This window comes from Netta rufina, assembly GCF_964035555.1.
Source record: "Netta rufina genome assembly, chromosome: 12".
Lineage (NCBI taxonomy): Eukaryota > Metazoa > Chordata > Aves > Anseriformes > Anatidae > Netta > Netta rufina.
The window spans coordinates 8,815,750-8,824,684 of NC_140135.1; positions in this window are offsets into that span (position 1 = coordinate 8,815,750).

Here is an 8,935-nt window from a genome sequence, read left to right on the forward strand (position 1 = left end):
ATAGCTAGTTGGTTCTGCAAGAACATACATTATTTAACTTCGGGGATGTTTAGGCTGTCTCTGTGTTTCTGAGCCTGTTCTTTCTTCTTTTGTATTGTAGCATATGGTGGCTGGGTCATAATCAGCCCAGACAGCACACAAATACTCCAGCTTCCATCCAATCTCTGGACCATCTGGATAAGAACTGGTTAATTGAGAAGCCTAATGCCATTTTGAGCTCAGCATAGTTAAAATAGCATTGTGCCTTCTCCCACAAGTACTCTCTACTTTATCTATTACACTATTATCTGCCTGTACATAATCATCTTGGACTCAGACCTTTCCACAGTCCTTTATGTTCAGACTGTGTCTAAATCTGTCCATATAGCTAAAACTCCCATCTTCTCAAATCTCAATTACCTCAACATCCTTTCCTTTGGCCTTGGAAAATATAACCTTGTCTTGCTCATACCTATTGAGAATGCTGCTACAAAGCCCATTTTTCTTAGTCTGTCATTTTCACCACATTATTTCTCTCTTTTCATCCCTCTACTGGCTCAGCCCACTCTATCATGTCGATCCTTACCAAGTTGTCTTTACTTTTAAAGGCCTGATAGCTGGTCTTCACCTTACCTGCCATTTCCATTCACTGCTGAAGTCTAACTGCAGCTCCCATCAGCCCCTGATGTCAGTTTTCACAGCCTACTTGTAACATGTTTAAACAACTTGTTTTGTGCTTTCTTTTACCTGCCTTTTATTTCCAGGGATGCTCTAAACAGCCACAAAGTTGCTGATCATTTGTCTTCAAAACACGGCTTAAAATTTCTCTTTCCTGTGGTGTCTACAGTACAGTGTCACATTTCATTGTGCTGCCTCTCCTGTCTGTTTTCCTCACTTATCCCATTTCTTATTTTGACTGTAAAGCTTTTCAGGGTGGGAATGTCATTTGTGTTGATTCTGATCCATAACAAGGCTTTGTAGCACTGAGGTAATGCAAATAATAAACACGCATACAGAACTGAGATGCCAGGGAAAGCCTAGGTACTATGAGATTGATTATAACAATGTACAATTTGGGAGCATAACCATACTTGATAGTAATATTAACTTGTTTTCCTACTGTTTTAGGGAGAAGAGGAAGAAAAATAATTGGAAGTAGGAATTCTCTATCATTAAATCAAGCCCACAGGCCAAGGTAAAGATGATTTATATCCATCTACCTAGCAAAAAATTTCATTTGGTAGTAGTTGTGACATAAACCAGAAAAGACAATGTAGTCTTAAATGTGTCATATTTTTATATGTATGCCCATATGTTCACGTGTACATTTCCCACACACACACACACTTTTACAAGTTAGATATTAGAAGTGATATGGTACATCACTGATTCTTTTGCTTTCCTTACACTGCACCATTTACACCCTTCATTTCCTGTTATTGTCTTTTGTTTGCTAACTTGATGTTTATTTTTGTCTCTGCTAAATAAAGACTGCCAGATTTAATTATTATAAGCTGTACTTTAAGACCTCTTTAACCTATTTCTATCTAGCTTTTCCCTTCAATTAGCCTAATCATTTCTTTATCAAGTAGCATGTTACCAAATAAAACACCTATAGCACCCTAAAAATAAAATAAAAAAAATCTGCCCCTTGCTGCTTGACTCACAGTAGCAATAAGGTGAGTTATGTAAGACGCCCGTTGTATTTCTGGATCCTGCAAGTCCCAAGGCTGGAAATAGCAATTGTATTTTGGGAACCATTTTCAGAAACACTGACTGAATGTACATACTTGTTATTGTGAAATCAGGCAGATGCAGGCTTTCAGATACCTAGGTTTTGCAAGCACAGTACTGCTGATGCCAAAAGTTGACACATACCAACTAAAGGATATATATACACATAAAATATATGTGTACATACACACACACCTTCTGTGACTAGTAGACAGACATCTCCTATTAGATGCCGATTCTTTGTCTTCAAAGACAGGAAATTAATATCAGGCACTTGCTTTTCCTATATTCAGGTTAAAAAACACACTTTGTTTTCCTCATGCAAATATTAGAAGCTGTTAGAATGTTTTATTTGAGATGTAGCTGCATTTCAGAGGAAGGCAAACTCATTCTCACATATTTCATAACTGATTTGCATAGTAAGTAAAAGGTTTTAAAAGCACTGGAATGAATTTGGATGAAAGGAACCAAACAAATGGAAGTTAGTAACATCCACTGAATTACCAGAACTATTAGTGGAATTAATTTTAGGACCATCAGAACAATGCCCCAAATTAAGAGAAATAGAAGAAAATCCTCTTAAATTAAATAGCACACAAAGGAATAAGCTTCCAGTGCACTTAAATGTAAATTGCAATAGAAAGTGACCTGTTAAATGTGTAAATATAGCTCATAAAACAGAAGTACCTTTTAGACTAATACCCATTAAGTGCTTTGCTTTTGGTCTGTGCAGAACTGGATTTCTCTGTAGGGCTGAGGTTTTACTCAAATCCCAAAAGAATGCTAGTGATGCCGGGCAGCTGAGACTGCAGCAGCAAAGTGGTTAAAGTTAAAATACCTTGTAAAAGGCTCTCGTGGATGCATCAAACAGCTTTATCAGTGTAAAAAGCCTCTGTAATATGGGACTCCCACGTCCCCTTCTATTTTTGTCAAGGTCCACACATGTACAACTTGAACTACAGTAGCATCTGAATCACTTAAAATTCAGCACGTAAAAGTTATTTTAAGCATTATTTTAAGTATGCCAATGGACATAACAAGGGTTGGCTGAACAGAGCTCATATGTACTCTAAACAGAAATATGACTTGTTTTATAGTACAAGAGTCACATCAGCTAAAGGGACGGGAAGGGGAGCATCTCCACCACCATTTACTCACAGTGGCATACTTGTGCATTTTGGAAACACAGCACAGCCCCTCTCAGCTGCCATGCCCCGTAGAAGAGGGTTTTGCTTTGAAATTCAGTCAGGCTCCAGGCAGCAGGCTGCAGTGGCTGAACAGTGAAGAGTCCAGAGACCCCCAGGTTTCCACAGAGAGCCTGTGGAAAGGTCAGCACTGGGAAAGCCCTTCCTCTCTAGAAACACGCATCTATTTAGATCAGAATATACCAAGCGCTATCACGAAAATATCACAGCAGCAGCAGAAGTGGCTCTTTACACAGGATAGGAAATCAATGAGCTGGCCAGCTGCTCTGGGCACCACTGCCCACCAGAGCATTACTGATTTCTCTCTCCAGAACCCAGGTGGTCCATTACTTTCTGCACTCTCAGATGCTGGTGACAACCTTTAGGTTGGATTCAAGCCTGTGTCAGCAGAGACTCCCAGGGCACAGCTCGGGGAATTAAGAATATGGTTTCTTTTAGCTTCTCCAAAAACTCATGCTGGATTCAATTTGGTTTAATTCACATTTCCCCTAACTACGTTTTGTAGGGAAAATGGATCTAATCTCATTAGTCTAAGGTGTTATTCTTTATAATAAAGAAGAAAACCCTTCACTGTACTCAGTTTCCCTAAATATATCACAGTGGGTGAGGAGAAACCGGGTTTCAGATGTAATTTTCTTTCCCGTTGTTAGAGGAAATAGCCATTTATTCGCAGGGTTAAAAACAATCTGGCACTCATGGTATTATCAGGCATCATCTTGGGAGCAGTGGCTCTAGCCCACCAGACCGAGCAGCTCCGTTTACATGGATGTGCTCATTCACAGCTACATGAGAAGGAGGTGAAATTTAAATGAAACAACTAAGAAATGGGTGTACTTTACTTAACCTTGACTGTGTAAGTGATCAAAGTCTTCTTCAAAATGTTCTGCCTGGGCAAACATCACCCCTCCCCAGGAATGCGCAGCATAACCGGGTACGGCTGGAGTGCTGAGCAGCAGAGTGGGGAGCACAGGGAGACTCTGACACTGTGAGTAACAGGAAGGGTCCCGAGTTCAGTGCTTACCTTTTTAGATGGTGCTTTGAGACCTCAGGTAATCCATTCAGGCTGCTGCAGTGTGCGATGGAGGCTTTTCTGTTAACTCCCACGGGACCAAGAATCATTCTGGTGGTACTGAAAGAGCCAAGCTGCTGTGAGGCAGCTTGCCTGCCTTGTCTGGGCACTCCGGTGAGTAGGAGAAAATCATTTTATTGTGAAGCAGAACTTCTTCGGTTGATCTAATGAGTAAAACAAAACCCCTCGCAGCTCTGCAAAATCACTGGGACAAGTGGGGGCTTGGGAAGCCCTGAATACTGCATCAGATGCTGATATAGGTTTCTGCAGGCAATTAGCAAAGCTTCAAGCAGCCACCTGAAAGAAATAATGGCTTTTATTGGAGTTAACGCAGTAATTTCTTCCACGAAGCTTCTTGTGAATAATTCTTGCAGGAAAAATTGTACATGATTTCTTTTCATTTATATTTTAATGCAATTTATTATACAACAGCGACCTCCATTCAGGGTTCAGAAGATCAGAGTACTTACAGTAATCTTCACAGCACTTTGTATCTCCAGCTACAGCTTACATTCACAGCATGAAAAGAATAAGAAGTTAATGTACCAAATCAGAAAGTCTCTCTGTGACAGTGTTAATCTCTGTGTTGAGTTATTATTTATTAGTAGTACTGTGGTAGCGTCTGGAGACCGGGGCCTCATTGTGTTGGGCAGTGCATAAAACACACAAAGAATATATTTGCTTTCTAGAACAGCTTACAGTTTATGTTTGAGGATACGGACAAGAGGCACTACAGCTATCATTATTGCCACAGCCAGAGGCAAAACTCTCTTCATGCTTATTGTGGATGCTGACACCAGGAATAAAATTACCTCCTGACAGACAATTAAAATGAAAACATTATTCTGGGATCAGAGCTCAAGGTGCAAGAAGATGAAAAGAGCCTCCCTGTCCGATTTCATGCAAGGCCAAGCACAGTTGCAGATAGTATCTCGCTACACTCCTGGCTACATTAGCCATCCATAAGAAGCTCAAGAGGTATTGGGCATTGGAGCTTCTAAACCAGTCAATCAGAGAGATGTCTGCAAGCTGAACTGCCAGGTAAAGGGGGAAATATTTGTGTATCCCCCTGAGCTAGAGAGCCCTGGAAAAGGGGGCACCTATGATGGCAGAGCTGCACGGGGCTCGGCGTGTCAGCTTTTGGTGTAGCAGCTGGAAACATAGGCATGTTTTTTTTGGCTTCCATACTGGCAGCTGTTCCAGGATGCAATGACCTCTTTTTGCTCCCTCTAGTAAATAATGTTTAGTTCCCTGCTGAATGCTGTATTTTCATCACAACTAACTTGTAGCCAGTTCCTGAGCCTGATGCAATCACTTTTGAGTGTCTTACCCACGCCTCCCCTCCCCCAATTTTGAACTGCTGGCTAATTGTACCAAATTCAAAAGGCAGTCAGACAGCAGAGGTCTCAAGATAATTAAGTTTCACTGAGTAGACAGGCAGGGAGAAGAGGGCACCTTCCAAATACTCACAACTTCACCTCTTACAGCCCTGGATTCCCCTCAGCCTTCTTTACACTCAGACATGTCAGTCCACGAGTTACTGTCTTGCGTGTGAAGGACTTTGCAGAGAAAACAAAGGCAATGTAAAGGTGTGTGAGGAGATTTAAAACAAGCAAACAAACCCTAAGCATGCCTTAGTTAAAAAGTCAGAAGAGCTGAAGGACAGATCTGTCAGAAATCACTTCCAATGTTCAGAGAAAAACCAGTCAAGGTAAATGTTAAAGCAGGACCGGGACACCAGGAGCAGATGTCCCCTGAATTACAGCAACGAGCACACCTCTGGGCTGTAAAGCCTCCCTGGCCAAAGGAATGGGTTCTGCAGAGTCTTAGGGCAAATCATAAGCCAAAAACCTTAGCAAAGAGCTGGAGGTTTGAAGCAGAAATCAGACACCGGCTCTTCAAGACACACAGGTGGCAGTTTGTCGGCAGGAACAGCGGCGGAGAGGAGCAAAACGCCCGGGTTGCTGCCGTGAGCCCACAAGGCGAGGCGTGCTGCATCCCGGGCTGCTGGGAGCCAGGTGGCCAGGGAAAAGCAGAGCTTGTGCAGGAGCTGAGTGGGATCCTTGGCTCATCCTCCACTGCCTACCTGTCAGGCTGCACGCTCTCCCTGGCCAGGATGAGCCGACTGGCTCTTGAGGTTGGAAAATGAAGACACCAAGGGGCCTGACTCATGGTCACATTTTGGCTGCAGCGAGCCGTGCTGAAACAACCAGCTTCTCCTCCCAGGTCTGTAAAACAAAGCCCAAACGTGTGCACAGCCACCGAGGGTGATGCAAACCACTGGCTGCAGGACGTGGCTACTGGTTCTGCTTAACTATGCTTAAAAAATCCCGCTGGTGTCTGCCTGCCTCATTAGGTACTTAAACATCTTTGGGATTCGAGTCAAGAGCCTTTTGTGCTTGGCAGTCCCCCTCTGCTAAGTGGACATCATAATCTCCCCGAAAGGGCACAGGAAAATCTATATATTTATAAAAAGATTGTGAGGTTTAAAGAGGGGGTTAATGGGAGCCTCCCAGACAAACCAGGCAGCCAGCTAATAGGTGAAAGAGAATAAGAATTTATGGGCTGAGAAGAGGGAAGGAGCACAGGTCCTGGTCTGCAAGTTAATTCTCTTTCCCCCACCGCCATACAAAGCGGGCAGGGCTGACAAGGAGCAGCGTGTAAACTGGAAACAAAGCATGTTTCTGCAGCTGGACAGAGTCGAGCACAGCACTACATTAGCAAAGAAAAAAGGGATTTCACAACTTTATAGCTTAGGGCTGATTTCCCCTCAGGGAGTGAAAATAGGCTGTCTCACCACCTCCTGCTGCTGCCCCAGTCTCCTCTGTCCCAGCCATCCATCAAAGGCAGCACGGCTCAGGACGTGAAACCAAGCAGGGGCAGAACCAGGTCCCTTTGCTCCTTGAAAATGGATGAAGGCAACATCAGAACAACTGGAACACAGCATCCTTCTTTGATACAAACCCAACTTTGAACTTAAATTGATGCTTTCTTTTTTTCCTCCTCCCCAATTACTTAAATCTCAGACATTAAATTGCAGCATCGTAAAGCTTTGTAAGGGTAAGAGCCATGTGATACACAAAACCCGGGAGCTCCCCTCTGCTTTCTGGCTCTGACACATGTGAAGCTGGCAGCGGAGTTCAGCCGCATGGCGAAGGGCCCTGCAGGCTGGGGGGACACATCTCTGCTGTAGCTGCGGGTTATTTTAATTGACACGGAGCCGTGATGCAAGCCAGACCACTGCCATGCCAACCTCCAGGAAAAAAAAAATAAATAAAAAAAAATAAAAATCCAATCCAATCTCTACTTCCTGAGCACAGAAAAGCAAAGGAATTGGGCTCTGTCCCCGCCGCATGCACAGTCATGTGTTCTTGTACGACCCGAAGCGCGCCGCCTGCCCTCCATAGGTAAACGGCTGCCGCGGGCAGAGCGGGGATGACAGCCAAGTCCCAGACCTGCCGCGGGACGGGAGTGGATTAAGACGTGCATAAAGCAGCGTATTTGTTCTGAGCAGAGCTACGAAAACCGGCCAGCGAGCTGGGAGGGAGCAAAGAAGCCGGCTGTGATTAACGGCAGCTCTCCTGGCTTGAGCAGGACAGCTTTAATCAGGCGCCTTTCCCCAGGTCCGTGCGGGATTGTGCACAGGAGGCCTCCTGAACAGATGGAGCATGAAGTTCTACACAGCTCCTGCAGCTGCCAGCCACTACTTGGCTTTTACCTTGCCCAGGAGAGACCCTCAGTGGTATTTAAAACATTCCGTCCTCTTCCAGACTCTTCTCTCTTTTTTTTTTTTTTAAAAAAAAGATTTGATATACACGTAGCCTGGAACAGAAGTGGAAACAGGCATTCGATTGCTGCTAAGAACCACAGCCCGAGCTCAGCCTGCATGGCTGGACCGGGCAGAGGTGGCAGGGAGCAGCGTCACCCCAGGGCCACGAGCCACCTGCCCCCAGCACACACTGCAGGAGGGGCAGCAGGGCTCTCCCTTGCCCTTGCCTGCCCTGCAGCCGGGCACCGCTCCAGGCCCTCTCCCCGGGGCACGGGCACATCTGCAGCACCGTCAGCAGGTGCCAGCCCCCTCGCCAGGTGCTGGCTCCTGCTCCTGGGCTGGTATAAATCAGGGTTTACCCTGCCACAGGCAGTGGAATAGCTCCTGATTTACAACATCCTACACAAGAGGAGAACTTGACCTTACACTTCAGCATCAGTGCAGCTTCCTTTGTTGAAAGCTTCTTAAGCAAGATGTGTAATCAATCCTGGAGAGCCACCGAGCAGCACGGCTCAGGTTCTGCATAAGTCAGGGCTAGGCTGCCTGGGGAAATTGCCTGATATGGGCTCCCGTGACATCTATTCCTAGGAGCTTTCTGAATGCTTTTTTATAGGAATGAGCATGTTTTTTTCTATTTTGCCTTTGTCAGAAACGGTCTGGTTTAGATTAATACAATCCACAAAGAGAATTTTTCCATGGTAAGCATAGAGTTTTGAAGTCTGACTTACCTATGTCACTAACCTTTAAGACAGACAAGCTGTTAGTGAGCTCCTCTTTGGAAATTCTGGCCTTTAAAGGGATTTGATGTTATTTTGGAATCCAAGAGGAAAAATCTTACTGCCTTGCCTGTTTTCATGGCCATAATTATGAGGGCAGTCTGGTGACGTAACTTGTTTGGGAAATAAATGATAGCTTTCAATAGTGAGTGCTGTCAGACACTTTGCTCCTTGTAGCTATTTTAGACATCTACATTCATTTTGCGCTTCCCCAGCACCAAACGCAGCTCTTATTTATGCCTGTGCAAATCCCATGCTAGACCACTGACTTCAGTCGACCGAGCCCATGTTTACACCAGCCCGCAAGGCAGCAGAATTTGGCTTATGGAACAAGTCTGTGTACGCCTCGTGGTGTGATCCTTTTGCTCCAGTAAGCGTGCTGGATAAGTCGTGCGAGGTATTT